Genomic DNA, 16,581 nt, shown 5'->3' with positions numbered 1-16,581 from the left:
CCTTTTTCTGTATCTACATATGAATTTTGACTAGAGTATTTCCCTTTTTGTGAGGAAAAAAAGTATCACATGAACACTGATTAGAAACTTCACAAGTGCGACAATTTTAATATCAAGACATATTTCTTAAGTTCATCATTACTCATTTGTTTTGAACATTAGACTGCCAAATAAACAGCAAATCTTTACAAATCCTTTTAGTATTAGAGCCAAATAACCCTGGTATTAGTTGTCAGGAGTATGCTGTGTCTTAGTGAGAATCACCATTGCAGACGATTTATAAAAGGAAGGGCAAAACGAGATCCTCAGGTTTGTGACATAGGGTCATGCACATTGGAAATCAAGAGAAATCAATTCAGATATTGCAATCTTTAACAGCAAAGCAAGAAAACACAGCTACCACTGCACTTATACATTCTTTAATCTCATAGGTAGTTTAAAATATCTTGAATTTTTCAAGTATCAACTAAATGATACATATTAGGTGGGATTATTACCAAGATGACACCTTAGGGCAGCATTCATGTGCATATTAGTGCTCTTAGGTAATTCAGACCAGTTTCAAGCAGTCAGTTTCTGTTAAGCACTTACCAAAAATTATTTTCGGTAAAGCAAATGACATTTCAAACCCAACTGTAGAATTTCTATTCACAGTAAGCAATTTCTGAGCTGATCAATGTGGATTCACTATCTGAGGCATGTCAGTATGTTATGCTTTCATGCCTCTTGTTATCATCACTGGGAAACTCTTTGGATTTATTTCCTTGATGCTCATTGCAACAGTCTCTAGAAAGCATAGCTTATAGAGTGTTTTTAAATTTCATCCTTTAATTCAGTTTATGGGCCCTCACCTTTAAAGTTTTTACATTCCCTTAAGACGTATTTGTGCTCACCTTTCTTTTTGATAGAGTTGTAATTAGTCCTGGGGAGCAGTTGTTTCCAATTAACCAGGAGGAGAAAATCACAACTGAAGTTTTATAACAAATCATTAGGCATTCTCATATCAGACCAGTGTATTATGAATTTCTGTGATAAAAATCTGTTAAATATATTTAAAAACAAATTTGCCCATTCTCATTTATTTATGATCATTACATTTTTGTACTTACTGGCATTTCCTGAGAAGATAAATATTTTGGTGTTTTTGAGCTTCCCAAAGGGATAGAATTTCTACTATGTACATACAGACCATTTTTCTGTAGTTCATTTTATGTCCCAAAACCAATAAAATGCAAAATACTCATTCTAACACTGTGGCTTGCACTGAATGGTTACAGCATTAATTTATTTTAAGGTAACACATTTTAAAATAAAGAAAATCCAAGTCTTTTTTTTTTTTTTCACAAAAGGCAAGATAACTATTTTAATGAAACAAGTATCTGATTCATCTCACAATCATGTTATAGTTTTGAAAAGTGGTGTTCTCTGCCTCTGTTACTCTTTTCTTAAATAGATGTATTACAAAAGTTCTGGTTCCTAACATCTAGAATTAAAATACTTAATTTTTTTTGTGTGTGATTCTCTTTCTCTATGTCAAATAGTTCATTGTAGATACCAGTAAATATATCTAAGTAGTAAAAATGTGCTAAAACTTACTGGTAATCATAAAGTCTTTAAAGAGGAGACAAATGAAAACTGCTGTTCAATAGCTTTTGATAAGAGACTGCAGCGTATAAGGAGATAGCCTGTAGGTTATTTTTGTATACTTTAAAAACATACACACACACACACACACACACACATCCGTACACACACACACACATACACACACACACACACACACACACAGATGTAGACAATATATATTTGTTGTGTAGCTCACATTGATACTAATGGAACTTATGTGAGCATACCCAGGCCTAAAATGTGGGCTCTGAGGGCTTTAAAAAATTCTGCTAAAGTTAAGAAGGGAAGCTAATGTTTCCTTGATTTTAGAAGTCAGTTCTGAGTTTTACAGTGGAAAAAGCCAGCATTATGTAATAAAAACATATCAGTAAATTTCATCAATAGGTATGTAGTTTTCATGTTCGGACTTCAGGTAAAAACCGAACAACCTTTAGTTGAAGAAGATTGGTGAATACTGTAATTTTTGTAGGACATCATTAACTAGGTTAAATTATGCCTTTGCTATTTGGGAACTAGATAAGTTTCTGTAGAGCCCTTCATTAAGTGTTTGTTTGTGTGTTCTGGGGAAGGGGGTGAAAAATAGATAGCAGGAGTTGTAAATTAGCAGTTTGTGCAATATGCCTACATGGTGAAAAAATTTATGTACAATATTACACTGTTGTTTTTCAGATATATATATTCCCTCCACATGCAGCAAAAAAGTTTTCTTGATGTCTAATCAAGCAATGGGGTTTCTTCAGATTTGAAGAACTCAGAAAGTTAGTTTTTTTTAATCCTCCTTCATTTAAGTATTATTTTTTAATTGCAGCATATTAAACATAAAATCTGGTACAATCTTTAAAAATAAATAGGACCTAACTATAAATGGGCCCTGTTGTGTTTTTATCTTTGACAAGCAAGTAATTGCTTCTCAAATTTATCAGTTTGTTTATGCAAAAACCATTTACCAAGCCTAGCTCAAAAGCATCAATTTCATCATTATCATCTTATTAATTTAGCCAAGCTATAACACAGCTGATTATTCCTGAGTAATATCCTCTGCAGCACATCATGTGTGGCAAAACCATCTGTACAGTACCTATTTAATAAATAAACCCTCGGCTAAATGTCTCTGTTTATTGAGAACTAATGTTTATAGAAAATATAATGGAACTCAATAAATAACTCAGCTTCATCAACCTGCATATGAATCAGTGTGAAGAACGCTGACATCATCACCTTTCAAGTACCAGAGAAAGCAAAATTACCCAAAAGAGCTATAGAGTCAATATTAAGGCATTAAAACTGCAATGAAGGCATATTAATGCTTAAAACTTCATTGTTGGCAGTGGAATTGGCACAATGGACATATTTTATAACTCTAGGAATACTTAGGCTTTATGGCTGCTTCTTTGTTGACTGCCTTGCACTTAATGTAGTTTTCCACTTTAAATAAAAAAAACCCTCAAGATCTTTAAAAAAAAAAACCAAGAAAATTGCTGATTCTAAGCATTCATTTTTAAAATAATGCAAACTGCTGATTCCAATGTTCAGATTTAAGAAAAAAAAAAGCCAACTTCTTTAACTCCATGCTTCCTGAATTCATATTAGTAGCAACTAGATATTCTGTGGCAAAGGCCTTTTAAAAAGTCGCAAGTATTTTTTTAAGAGATTATTCTGAATAACATCATTAGTACTGAGAATGTGAGAATGGTTTAGTCATTTTGCAAAAAGAAAAAGCCAGCTTAGGTTTGAACCATTAGTAATATTCATGCCCAATATACAAAAGTGCACAATTATTTAATATATACACATTGATTCTCATTACCACACTATTTTAAACATTTGCATTAATAACCTGAATTTTTAAGCTAGTATGAATTCAATGAAGCAAAGTTTTGAAATAATGAAAATGGATCCATTGCTTACAACCTGTTTCAAAATCTACCTGTTCTCATTTTACTTTCCAGAAGTAAAAGAGAAACAAAATTTGTTCTTATTCACATCCAAAGAATGGACCTTATTGATGTTTGAAAGCAACTCTATTTTCTTGCATCAGAACTAAAGTGCACGGCCCACTTTCACCTGGAAACATACTTGGCATGTAGTTTAAACTCTTCCCTTCTTCCAGTGCCCACAGAACTTCAAACTTTTACTTAGGCCCTGCCCTGATATAATTTAAATAGTAAAATAGCAGATGCTGACCTGTTGCTAGGGACATGTGGGCGCATTCTCCAGGCCTGTTTGCTACTTCTACTCACGCAGCTCTGAAATCCACCTGGTTCACTTTTTTCTAGGTGAAAATGGATATGTTCACACTTTGAAGACATTTTCCTAAGGCCACGAGATCTTCGTAAAGTTACAATCAGGGAGAAGAGTTGTGGATATACCTTTCAAATGTCAATCTAAAGGCAGGGTGTTGTTTTTGTTGCTTTTCAAAACACTTACTACAATGTCTCATGAGAGAAGGGGGCAACGTTTGATAAACCAAGAGGGGATAGGTCCTGTGATCTGTAGACATCAGCCTTTTTGCCTAGATGCTGGATTCATTATACTAGATATACAGTTGTGGTGTGTGTGTGTGTGCGTGTGTGTGTGTGTGTGTGTGTGTGTGTGTGTTTCAATTTATGCTGTGGGCTCTGTGGTTTGTGCAGAGACTACCCATTCCTCAACCCTAGGAGGGGTTAAGGGATAATCCTAACAGAAAATTCATATCTCCTAAATTAGGCAAATGCCTCAAACAAAATGAATACCACATCAAAATAGCAGAAAGATAGTGAAATGGTGCCAGTAATTGCCTTTTGGGGCAACTCAGCTTAAACAACTTAAAGCTTGCAAAAGCTGCACCCACACTACCCAGAAGAATACTTTTGTTCAAGGGTTTAAATTGCAAGCTAGGAAGCCAACAACTCTAAAACCCCTGCTTGGGAGCCAGAGCACACAGTGTGCCTTTGACATATGTCTATAAGGAAACCTGTGTTCAGCATGTCAGCAGTTTTGAATAGCTTGGGTTTGGTGACCAAAGTCAACATCCCACACATTTTGTCACAATCAGACCCAGATCAGAAAAAAGGCTGTTGGATTGACTAAGTGGGTACATCTACTTAAGAGGACCTGTGGTTTAAAAGAGCAGAAAGAAAAGAATGTTAGCCAGTGCTCTGCATGCTGTCAAGTGGCCTATGCCCACAGCACTCCTGAGATTAAGCAAAGTAATTTTTTATCTATTTGTTCTGAGTGTAATTCTGTGTCTAGCCTTCCATTGTGTAATCCATAAAGTCATTTTCATCCCATTTTAAGAAATCAATTTAAGATATTTCTGATGAGAGGTGATGTCAGATCATGCCATTTTGAGGCAAGAAATCAAAATACCAATTCCAGTCATCCACCCTGAGATGAGTAACAGGGAGGCAGGTGCATCTCTGCTGTATGTGGAAGATAGAGAGTATGTCTCCCATAAAATGTGAGTGATTTGGACATATTTGAATCCATTGGCCTAACATAGCTCGTAAATCCACCTTGGTCTAGTCCTCAGGACTTGTTAAGGGAGTAGTCATTTAGCTTATTATCTGCTAAGAATTAATACTAGGGGCTACTGAATGTGACAGACCACATTTCAAAGTTATAATCACAAAGCTCTAGCTGCAAAGATGGGCCTTTCCTATAGGCTGGCCATATTCTTGGAGAAATCTAGAAATTGGTAAATCTGATGTATATCTGTGGAAAATTCCTGGCTTGATAAAGGAGAAAAATTATGAAGTAGGTGGCACATTTTTGACTTTCTTGTATTCTATGGTGGTAGCAATTTTATAAAGAATAGAAAAATCTATAGTTTCAAATGCAACATTGCAATAAATACCAATAAGAAGATGGTAATATAATTGGTTGATTTAAGGCACAATAAAATATATTTATCTGTTCATTCATCTAATCATGCGACAATATTTATCAGGTGCCTACATTGTTCTAGGCAATGGGATACTATAGTGAACATAAAGAGACACTGTCCTAGTTTCACAGATGGCACGATCTGGTGAGGAATTGAAAGGTTATAGAAATAAATGCAAAATTCAACTGTGAGAAAGAATATGAGGAACAGATGCAAGATGGAGGTGTTGAGAACATTTCCAGCAAAGAAAATAGCCCCTTAAAACAACCATGGTGGTAAAGGAGTCCATAGTACTTGCAGAGAACTGAAAGAATAGTGTGAATGAATAGTAAGAGAAATCTGAGTGCAACTCGAACCTGGAAAAGGTGGTAGGGTTTGATGTTAAGAATTTTGGTCTTTATAGCAATGTTATAGTTAATCCATATAATTCACTGGAGAAGTTATTACTGAGTCCCATGGCAGAAAATATTTGCCATTAGCTGGTACTAAAATACTATTCTCTTCAACTGATATCTTATTGAACACCTACCCCATGCAAGGAATGAACATTGTTAATATAGTGGTGATGCACATAGGCATGGTCCATGCTGTCATGAAACTTGCATTCTAAGATAACTTTTTTTAAGTGACAGGGTCTCACTTGGTTGCCCAGGCTGGAGTGCAGTGATGTGATCATAGCTCACTGCACCCTCAAACTCCTGGGTTCAAGTAACCCTCCTGCTTGAGCCTCCTGAGTAGCTAGGACTATAGTCAAGCACAACCACACCCCGTTAATTATTTTTTTTGGTAGAGATGGTGTCTCACTATGTTGCCCAGGCTGAGTTCGAACTCCTGGCCTTAAGTGATCCTCTCACCTCAGCCTCCCAAAGTGCTGGGATTACAGGCATTAGCTACTGTGCCCTGCCAGAAAAGATAAACTTTGAATACAGGTGTAACAAGTGTTAAAAAGAGAGAGTGCAGGGTTTATGACAGGGGAGTCATGCTGATGATGTGAGTTGGGGATAACATCCTACAGAAGTGATTTAAGCTGTTGTGTGAAAGATGTAAGATGTCCACTATCAACAGTGAGAAAGTGGTAGGAGGTAAAGAGAAAGAACAAAGGGCTTCAAGACTTAGTGACTATTTATAGCTAAATAGTCAAAATCAATATGATTTTGTTACATGCTGGACGTGGAAGTTGCCTTTTTGACATTTTCCCTGTGAACCTGCAGGAATACATGAGTTTTAAGGAGTGAGGATGTCTTTGTGAAATATCTCATAACAATACATATGGTTAAACCTGGATCAGGTCCCTCAAGCACACTGCAGTCAATGGTCATTCTTGCTTTTCAGCCGGGTTCTGTGGTAGGTATGAATACAAAGACCTGAGAGCGTGATCATTTTTGACAAGCGTGATCATTTTTGTTGTTGTTGAGACATATTTTTTTGGTCCTGGGATTCCAACTAAATCCATGTGCATTCTGCCTCTGGGGTCAGGAGGATTTAAGTTGGGGATGTAATGAGGCAGATAATTATGACTACCTCTTATTTACTCCTTTCTTCTTATTTCTCTTTTGGGAATATTCATATGAAAATACATAAGCTATTCTTCTTCCATTATCCTCCTGAGGGAAGAAGGAAATGGAATGAGTTGGAAATCTTGAGCTGAAGCAGAGAGAACTGTAGACCGTGCTGAGATGGTACTCTCTAGTTTATAGACTTCTGAAGGTTTCTAGTTCTCATCACTATTCTGACACGGAGTAAGTAGCTCTGATGCTTTCTATAACCTCTGTTCCTCCTGGGTTGCAGCTCTTTTGTACCAGAGCTCAGACTAAAAACCATAGCTGTAGAAGGAGGTATTGGAATAACTGAAAATCAATCAGATACTGCAGAATCCTGAGCACTCTGTGTCCGTATGGCTCAGTCACTACTGTACACATCGTAGGAGTGTGTCTTGTGGTTCACATCCTCCTTTGAAAGGGAGTAACTGCACTTCACATGTGTACATGTTTATGGCCTAACATGTCCCACCGTCCTAGGCCTTTGTCTTAACCCATGACATCCATGGTTTCTGCTTTCTACTGGTTGAATAAAAAGAGATTGTTATATCAATGCATATAGTAAATTGATTGTGGCCCGGGTAATCAAAAGTCTTGAAAAAAATAATTTTAAGAAAAAGTTGTATTTTATATGACTTTTTTTTTTTTTAATTCAAGGCTTCTTAGTTTAGTGAAAGCTACTTGCTACTTTAAGAGTTTTCCATTTCACACAACTGTTCACACTGCTGAACTGAGTGACATGGGTGCCACTTTTCTTGTGGAAAGGAAAAATAAGATGTACAAATATTTTCTGACATTTTTAATAAAATGTACAATGTAGTTTAGTCCAAGAAGGCATTTCCTACTTAATGCATTTTAGATTACTTGTGTTTATTTTTGCCTCTTTCCTATAAATCTATAGTCATTCTGGCAAGCTAAGTAATAGGCATCCTGGTGGTTACTGCTCATTAAAAGGGAAACACAAGTTTGAGTTGAGGGAGAGGGCTTAGGTGAGAAGAGCCATTCCTTATACAGTGATGGTCTTCACACAGTATGGTGATAAAAGCTCAGTGGAACTATCCTGGGTCATTCCTTCATCTTTTGGTGTCATTTTTGTTTCTTCATTTCCTGATAAAGCGTATTTTCTGATGCCAAAGATTGATTACTCCTGCTATACCTGAATTGAAAATATAAGGGATGTATCAGGTGCTGTTGTTTCACCATCAGTTTAAGCCAGAATAAGATAAGTATTTAAAATCATTCATGTAAAGAAAGTCAAACTTTGTTAGTGTCTCTGTGATTTAGAATTCCAATGAAGAAAAGAGCTGCCAAGGTATAGAATTGATATTGCTTTTTAATTAATGAAAACAAATTTTCATTTGTTTGTCCTTCAAGTGTAAGAAAATATCAAGAACATGCCTTACTTGTAGGATAAATCACACCTACTTTTTTTTTTTTGGTGGTAATTTTGGATTGCTTATTTGGAATGGAACTGAGTCTAGATAGTATAGTTATACTAATGTGAGCAGTTCAGTTTTTAAAAAAGTCATTAGAGAATGGCCACCACTTAGTTGGTCAGAGTGTTCTCAGGGCGATATAGTAAGTGCTGACCATAGTTAACTTAATTAGCTGACAAACCATGAAACCTCTTGGCCATCTAGTCATGTAGACATATTATTAAACTAAAGACCACTAATGCATATATCTGAGAACTACGTGAAAGCTTTTGTTGACTAAAGGAAAGTTTACAGCACAGTCAAGAGGTCACCAGTGAAATTATTACTTCATCCATTAAGTTATATGTTTTTATTAGGTAAATACTTTGTAAATATCTCTCCAGTTAGTGCTAAGGAAATCTCCAAGTTAATATTAACAAATTTACCAAGTTAATGATTTTCAACCATATTATACCCAATTATCCATTACAAAAATACTTTTATGATACCCAATATAGTAATCTTAAATGAAATTAACAGATAATACTTACTTGTGCACATCATTGAAAGATCGATGATGTTGTAACTGTAAAATATAGGAAATATAAAAGGGAAGTATATGATGAGATACTATGTATGTAATCTGTAAATGCTCTGACACTACTAGCAGATAGAAATACACACTGTAAACCTAAATTGTCACTTAGGTGTAGAATTCTCTCTCCTGAGAACCATTCCAGGAGTCAAGGAGTTTCCAATGGTCCAGAAATATGTCTATTTTATTCTTGTTATACATCAGTTCTAAACATGGCATTTGGCATGAAGTAAGTGCTCGGTACAGCCTATACAATGAATGTTGAATGAGCAAAAGAAACAAAACAGAACTTTCTTCTGCTAGAATTTATCTTCTGGTTAGAATGTCAGGTCAGTTCAGTAACACACAAAGCGAGGGTTCCTCGGTGCTCATGCATCCCAAACTGGGTGCATGGTGAATGCTGTGGAGAACGTGAGGATACAGGCATCCACCCTGAGCAGCTGTGAGCTGAGAAGGACTGCTGTGGTCTCAGGTCATCCCAGCAGCGAGCCAGATATGCACCTCAGCTGCACTCTGCTCAGTGCACTTCTGTGCCAGGTGCAGGGGACAGATAGGTTAATAAGGCCCTGTGCTCCTGAAACTGTCATTTGAGGGTGTTTTCAACCTAAGAATGTGTCAGAAGCCCTTCAGGGATGGTTAAATGCATATTCTCAGTCTCCACCTTGGAGATTCTTATCTGCATTTTAACAAATTTCAGAGATAAATTTCGATGTAAGTGGTTCATGGGCCTCATTTTAAGAGACATCAAATGAGGTAGACAATAAACCCAAAATGTGCTCTTTGTGAGAATTTTCAATATTTGGGAAATGAATGGCAACCATGGATGAATGTTGAGAATTCTTTTGAAAGGAAATTTCTTACATTCATTTAATATATCAGGTGAATGCAAAAGATGAGAGCGTATGTTTTTAAGACTTCATTTATAAGACTGATGCTGTTTGTAAGACATGATTGTTTTAATATTCATGTGATAGTAAAAATGGTCTTGATTATAGGGGGTGCAATGATATTTGTTTTCTTTTGTTAGTATTACAGATGGAAAGGTAAATGGAAATACATTGAGAAGTATAAAATGGTGTCATAAGACAGCTTTTAAGGTTTCTGATGTCTTGTAACACCATCTTATACTGAGATGATTTCTAGGATAAATAATCTTAGGTTAATATTTTATTTTTATGTACTTGTACCTTTTCTGTACCTTGTCTGAAGTTTTTAACTGTAATCAAACTATATGTCTCACAAGTTTATTATCCACCTCATCTTTTGGATTCACCTGATTTATAAAATGAATGTAAAAAATTTCCTTTCAAAAGAATTCTCATCATTCACCCATGGTTGCCATTCATTCCCAAAATACTGAAAATTCTCATAAAGAAAACATTTTAAGTTTTTAACTATAATTAAGTTTTAAACTGTAATGAAAATCAGAGTATATCTCATGATACATATTTTTTTAGTAGCATATATCTGACGATATTTTAAATATAGGTAGCTACCTTAGTTACAGACAGAGAAACTTACATACCAAAGACTAATACAGGTATTTTGACTGTGTATGTTTGAATCCACTTTCAAAAAGATAATTGAGTGAAAGCAGAATAAAAGACTTTCCAAGTTTTATTATGTATATTTAATAGCTCAACATAAGGGGGTGAATGGACAGTTACTCTGTAGATGAAGAGCCATAGCTGTGGATAATTCCATTAAATCTTCCTCTAGGCAAGGGAACCCACCCCCACTGATGCCTCCACATACCCTCATACCTCATCTTCATGAAGACAAATCAACCAGTCAACCAAAACAATACTAATTTTGAATTGCCAATTATTAGCATTACTTACAACCATATTCAAATTAATCACAAATTCACAAAATGCAATCAATCCATAGGTCAATTAATAGCTTTGTCTACGTGTTGTTAAACAAGGCTTTTATTAATATTTCTGAACTGAACGTTTTCTTTTTTTTTTAAAAAAGACTAATTTCAGTGCTATGAATATCTAGCTTTTTAAAAATAAAATAATTTCCAGTGCCACAAAGATGATAGCTTTCTTCTTTTAAAATTAGTAATTCTCTTAGCACATATAAAGTAAACAGAATGATTGAGGAAACAAATGTTCAGCTTGTTGTCTTAAGCTTACAAATGATAAGAAGCTTGTCTTTTTATTATTTGGAGGTTACCTATTTATTCTTTATCTTAATAACCTTAGTACTATAAGTTATTAAGATAAACAGAGAACTAGATGAATCTTTCGTGGGATACATATTTACAGAAAGTTTTCTAAAATATGCTTTCTATGGGGAAATCTTTCTGCTTAGATGTGCTATTTTGTTGGTGTAAATTCAATTGGGTAGAGAGTATTCTAAACAACTTCTGAATTTGTCCATTTGTTCAATTCGATTTCCTTATTTTTTATTTTATATATGACCACTGAAAAACTAAAAAACAAAAATTTGGTTTAATTTTCATTTAGACCTTTTCCAAGGAGACTCAGTAATACAAGTGAGCAAAGGTCACATTTTAAAAGAAACTTCCTCTTTCTTACGTATTCTCAGAGTGTTGCCAACATTTATAAAGATGACCCAGCCCATGTTATATTCAAATAGAAAAATGATTATAAACATCAACATGTGTAGATTTCCATGGACTTCCTGATGTTCACAGTACGTGTAATACTAAAGAAATGAGAGGCTGTTACACACATACAGGCACACACAAAGGACTGAGGCAGAGCAGAGTCATGAGCAGTGGACAGTTGTGCATGGGACTGACTCAAACGAAACTGATAAAGTGAAGGTGTGTGAAGGCTGCGCCTGGGGAGATCGACCCATAGTTACTTCAGATACAATAATAGGACACAGGCAAAGGCCCCTTCTGCCTCGTGTTGCACTGAGAATCCAAGAAAGTTTGGCAAGTAGACCCTGAAGTCCTGTCCAGATAATCCAAAACCATCGCCCATGGAGCTTAATTCTGAATTTCCGCCCCAGACGAAACTCCGATTAAATTCAATGAGTGTTTCTCATTTTAGAAAGTTGTGCATGTGCATGCCATATTCTTTTCTTAGATAAAAACATACCCACAGCTCCTTCCATACAAAACGAAACCAAACACATTTAGAACACATGTAAGCCATTTCTCTATGGAAAAGGCCATTTGTGGTTAACACAGAAAGTATTTATGGTTTCACTGTTAATTGTGGTTTCTTTGTATTAGCCAAAAAAGGTAGCATTTTTCATGTTAGAAACAGTATGAAAGCAATAGCCTTTCTAAAAAATATCTGCATTTTTCTGGGGCATGAGGAAGTAACTGAATTTATGATATATTCTAAACACTGAAGGAGTATATGCGACATAAAATTGTTTTCAATTTGAATAAAAGTTTATTCAGAATTGTCTTAATTGTACTTTTGTACATTTCCACAAGACAAGACTGTGTAATCAACATTGCATAATATTTAAGCCTTGGGCACATTTGATTTTTTATTCATATTTGTTATCTAAAAATAATAATGTTTATCTCTGAATCAATGCTATTCTTGTAAATTAATTCCTTTCTTTTGAAAAATTATTAATTTTACAATGTGCACATTTATAAATGTTGATTCATTTACTTAAATCTGTTGGCTGACTTGCCTAATTCTTTCCCTCTGTCTTTCTCTTTCTCCCCTTTTTCTTTCTTCTTTCTTTCTCTTCTTCCCTCTCCTCCCCTCCCTCCCTCCCTTCCTCCCTCCCTCCTTTCCTTCCTTCCTTCCTTCTTTCCTCCTTTTTGGATTAAAAATTGAAGAATCATTATATTATTGAAATGTTTTAAATTACAAAGAGCATAATTTTAATTTTATACTGGATTTTGGCAAGGATTCTATAATGAGAGTGAGTGCATTCAAAAGGTTAATTACATGTAAAAACAGTCAGATTCATTAATTTGAATGTACTGTACATTTTTGGGGCCTACATGTTAATATTTTTTAATAACATTTTCATAAGTGCTGCATTTTAACATCTGAATGCATTATGTATATATTATTAGAAGAGGAAAAGAAGAGACAATTGTGATTATTAGGTCAATAACCAGAACACTAAGGAAGATTAATATATCAAGCAGTTTTTTGTAAGTACACCAGCTTTTATTACTACAGGAAAGAACATATTTTCTAATTTCATTATTATGCAATTTGAAAAATTTTAGAAGAAGCAATATATAAATATTTGATTATATCTTATTAAATTCCGTAAGAAAAAGAAGTCATCAACACATGACCCTAATTGCCTCTTTCTGAGTGTGAAAAACCTTCTTTATGAAAATGCTTGGAAATATAATTTATCAATTTAATCACATACATTTATGTATCTCTCCTGAGTGTATGTGAAATTGAGTCTAAATGAACATTTTATGATGTTAAATGCAGTTTTCCAAAGATCTACATTTCTTCGAAGATCATGTAAAAAGGCTGTTAATTTGGATAGATACTATTCTGTCCATATCTAAGTATTTATGAAATTTGAGTTTTAACTTAAAGACATCAAGCAGATTTGTACATTTAGATTGCACTAGTATTAATTTTCAAAAATCTCTAATAAAAAATGTAAAGGTTTTGGTAGATATTTTGTCTCTTTCCTCTTACAAAAGGAAAATTAAACTTGAATATGTTGTTATATATGTAATTTATTAACTATGATTAGCTTATATACCATATAACTTTCTGCCTCTCAAATATTATTACAATATATTTTATATAGTGTGTAATATTGAATATTAGTGTAGTAATATATTTTGACATATATATAGATTTATGTATTTTTAAACTTACTAATAATCATAATAATCATAGAATATGTTTTTCAGGACTTTTTGTGATTTTTAGTTGAGAATCATTAGCATTTTAAGTGGTAACATTCATAGAAGGCAAATACTTCTCTGTGGAGTCTTTACAAAAAGGAATAAAACCTCAAACTAGAATTCATTTAAGTTCATTGTAATAAATACGTTACATTTTATTCTTGTTGCTAACATCTGATGTAAATCATTTCTGAATCCAGGTAGTTGTTTTCGCACAGCAAAATAAAATGTCTTTTTTACTATTTTCATTTATATTCAAGTATTGACATGAAGTAACTAAAGAACAAAACAGACTTTACTAATACACTGTATTTTCTTTAGTTGCAGGCAATAGGTGCTGAGAGTCAAATAGAAGAAAAGTTCAAACAAAGGTTTTTCATTTCTTGCTGTTAACAAATATGTAAAAACAAGAATTCATAGTGTCCATATATTTCCTAGTCTTTAGTGTCACATTTTGTTCAGCAAAGGTTTCTTACCTTTCTTTCATTGATGCCTGATTGAGAATCCTGAAATACTGCCGCTCAGTCTTTCCTCTTCATCTGCTTGCACTGTGCATATCAGACTGTAGGGGGCACTCCTCAGCTACCACAAAGACTTGAGATGCTAAGTCCTTTCTGTGGTCTGACATGTATTTAATACCCATTATTTTATCAAGGCAGTTATTTTAAAGAGAATTCATAGTTTATCTTTAAACCATAGATAGCCATAATTGAGTGAAAAAAAAAACCCCTCAGGTATCAAGAAGGTAGGCATTTGGATTCCTGGGGATGTAAATAAAAATTTACAAAACTGCGTTGTACTTTGATAAATTAGTACTTTTCAGAGCTTCCTTCTTTCTATGCTTTTCTTAGAACTCAGAGTGGATTTTATAATACCCAGACTTTTATTACTATACCTTGAGCACTGTTGTCTCTTTGCCTTGAGGGCGCCCGGAGAGCAGAATGTGGAATGATCATGATTTACGTGTGGGAAGAGGAACCACAGAGTTTTTACATAGAATTACATGCCCTACACTGGAGCTTATAAGCAGCTTATCTTTAATGGGAGTGAAATATTGGATTTAAGATTGTGTGTGGCCTTCTCTACTCCCTTTCCTCCCTTTCTCTTCCCATCTCTGACAGAATCTACTTGGGTGGCAATTCTAAGAACTCCTTCTATAATAATGACATAGTCCTCTCTCATGGCTATACCTTCCAGGTTCACATCAACTGTGGGTGCAGCTGCTTTGGCTTTTTATAGATTTCCATAGTTACCTTTCAAAGAGACCAGTACCAGTAGCATTAACTGGTCTAACACATTGGAGGTTGACTTTCCACATTCAGCCTCTTACTTGCCTCTGCTAGGGCTTCTGTGTCCTGCTGTTACCATGGCCATCTTCTTCTCAGCCTCTCTGAGACCAGCCCCTTCTCCTGGTCGGAGAGCCCCTTAACTCCGCTGGAGCCTGACGCCAGATGCCACTTCAGCATTGCTTTGTCCTTTTCCTTATCATCAAACGTTCCCTTTCTCTGCTGTAATTTCTCCTTTCTGTCTTCACCCCACTTCTCCTGCAGCCTCTCCATTTCTCAATCCATTTTATTTTGTATTTATTTATTTTTTTGAGACTGGCTCTCACTGTGTTGCCCAGGTTGATCTTGAATTCCTGGGCTCAAGGTATTCTCCCACCTTAGTCTCCCAAGAAGCTGGGACTACAAGCGTGCCCCCACTGCACGTGGCCATTTTTCAGTTCATTTTAGAACAGAATCTACTAAAGGGTTGTTCGTATCTGATGTCCTAAGATTTCCACCCCTCCTTCTTTCCTCTCCTGCTCCACTGTTGCTCTCTTCCTAAAATCAAGGACCTCCATGATGCTAAATCTGTCAGTCCTCCGCCCTCATCTTTTATTTATTTACTTATTGCTGCCTCCTAGGTGATGACTTGGTCCTTATCTTAGTTGACATAGAAGCAGCATTTCTTTTTTCTTATAGGGGTTCACTCCCTCCTCTTTAAACCATTTCTTTCACATGGCTTCTTGTTGCCCTCCTCCCTCACCACCAGCTCTTGCTCCACTCCTTTCTTTGTTAGTTGTGTCTCATCTTTTAAAAAACTTAAAATTTTTTTTTTTTTTTAAATGGAGATAGGATCTTGTTGTGTTGCCCAGGCTGGTCTCGAATTCCTGAACTCCAGTAATCCTCCCACCTCAGCCTCCCAAGGTGTTGTGATTACAGGCATGAGCCACCACACCCAGCCTGTATTTCATCTTCTTGAACCCTGGGAAGCTCAGGTGTCTCTCTCTACACTCGCTTTCTAGGTTCTTCTAATCGCTCAGGCTTTACATACTGTCAATAGTCTAAAATATCCTAATTATTTATTTCCAGTCAGGACTACTTCCCTGAATTCCTGGCGTGTGTATTTAACTTCTGTTTTTACTGGACATTGCTATTTGGATGTCCAACAGGCTTCTCAAACTCCATCCCAACTTCACAAAACAAGCCACTTCTTAACAGTCCTTCCTGTCTTAGAAAGGAATTTTTTCAGGATAAAACGTCAGTTTTAAGACAGTAGTCCAAGCCACTGTCATCATTTCCTGTGTCCATTTCTCCCCACTCCAATACACCCTAACATCAAATCTGTAGAGGTTAAATATCAGTTCATTTCAGTCCCTTTCTCAAAACCCACCAGTGGCTCTCCAGCACAGAGTGACGGCCACCGTGCTGTTAATGACCCCT

General features: G+C 35.4%; 1 long non-coding RNA gene across 1 annotated transcript; it reads right to left on the bottom strand.

Moving 5' to 3' along the window:
• Window positions 1–7,942: 7,942 nt before the first annotated feature.
• On the bottom strand, window positions 7,943–14,392 carry LOC141584456 (uncharacterized). The gene is made up of 3 exons (XR_012517507.1): window positions 14,353–14,392; window positions 8,996–9,030; window positions 7,943–8,185 (listed from the first exon to the last, which is right to left on the bottom strand). It is a non-coding gene; the product is annotated as an uncharacterized LOC141584456 (long non-coding RNA).
• Between the last annotated feature and the right edge of the window lie 2,189 nt (window positions 14,393–16,581).

Source organism: Saimiri boliviensis, chromosome 5 (genome assembly GCF_048565385.1).
Source record: "Saimiri boliviensis isolate mSaiBol1 chromosome 5, mSaiBol1.pri, whole genome shotgun sequence".
In the NCBI taxonomy this organism is placed as follows: Eukaryota; Metazoa; Chordata; class Mammalia; order Primates; family Cebidae; genus Saimiri; species Saimiri boliviensis.
The sequence above is the reverse complement of the archived record's forward strand: the minus strand, read 5'-3'. Positions and strand labels throughout refer to the sequence as shown.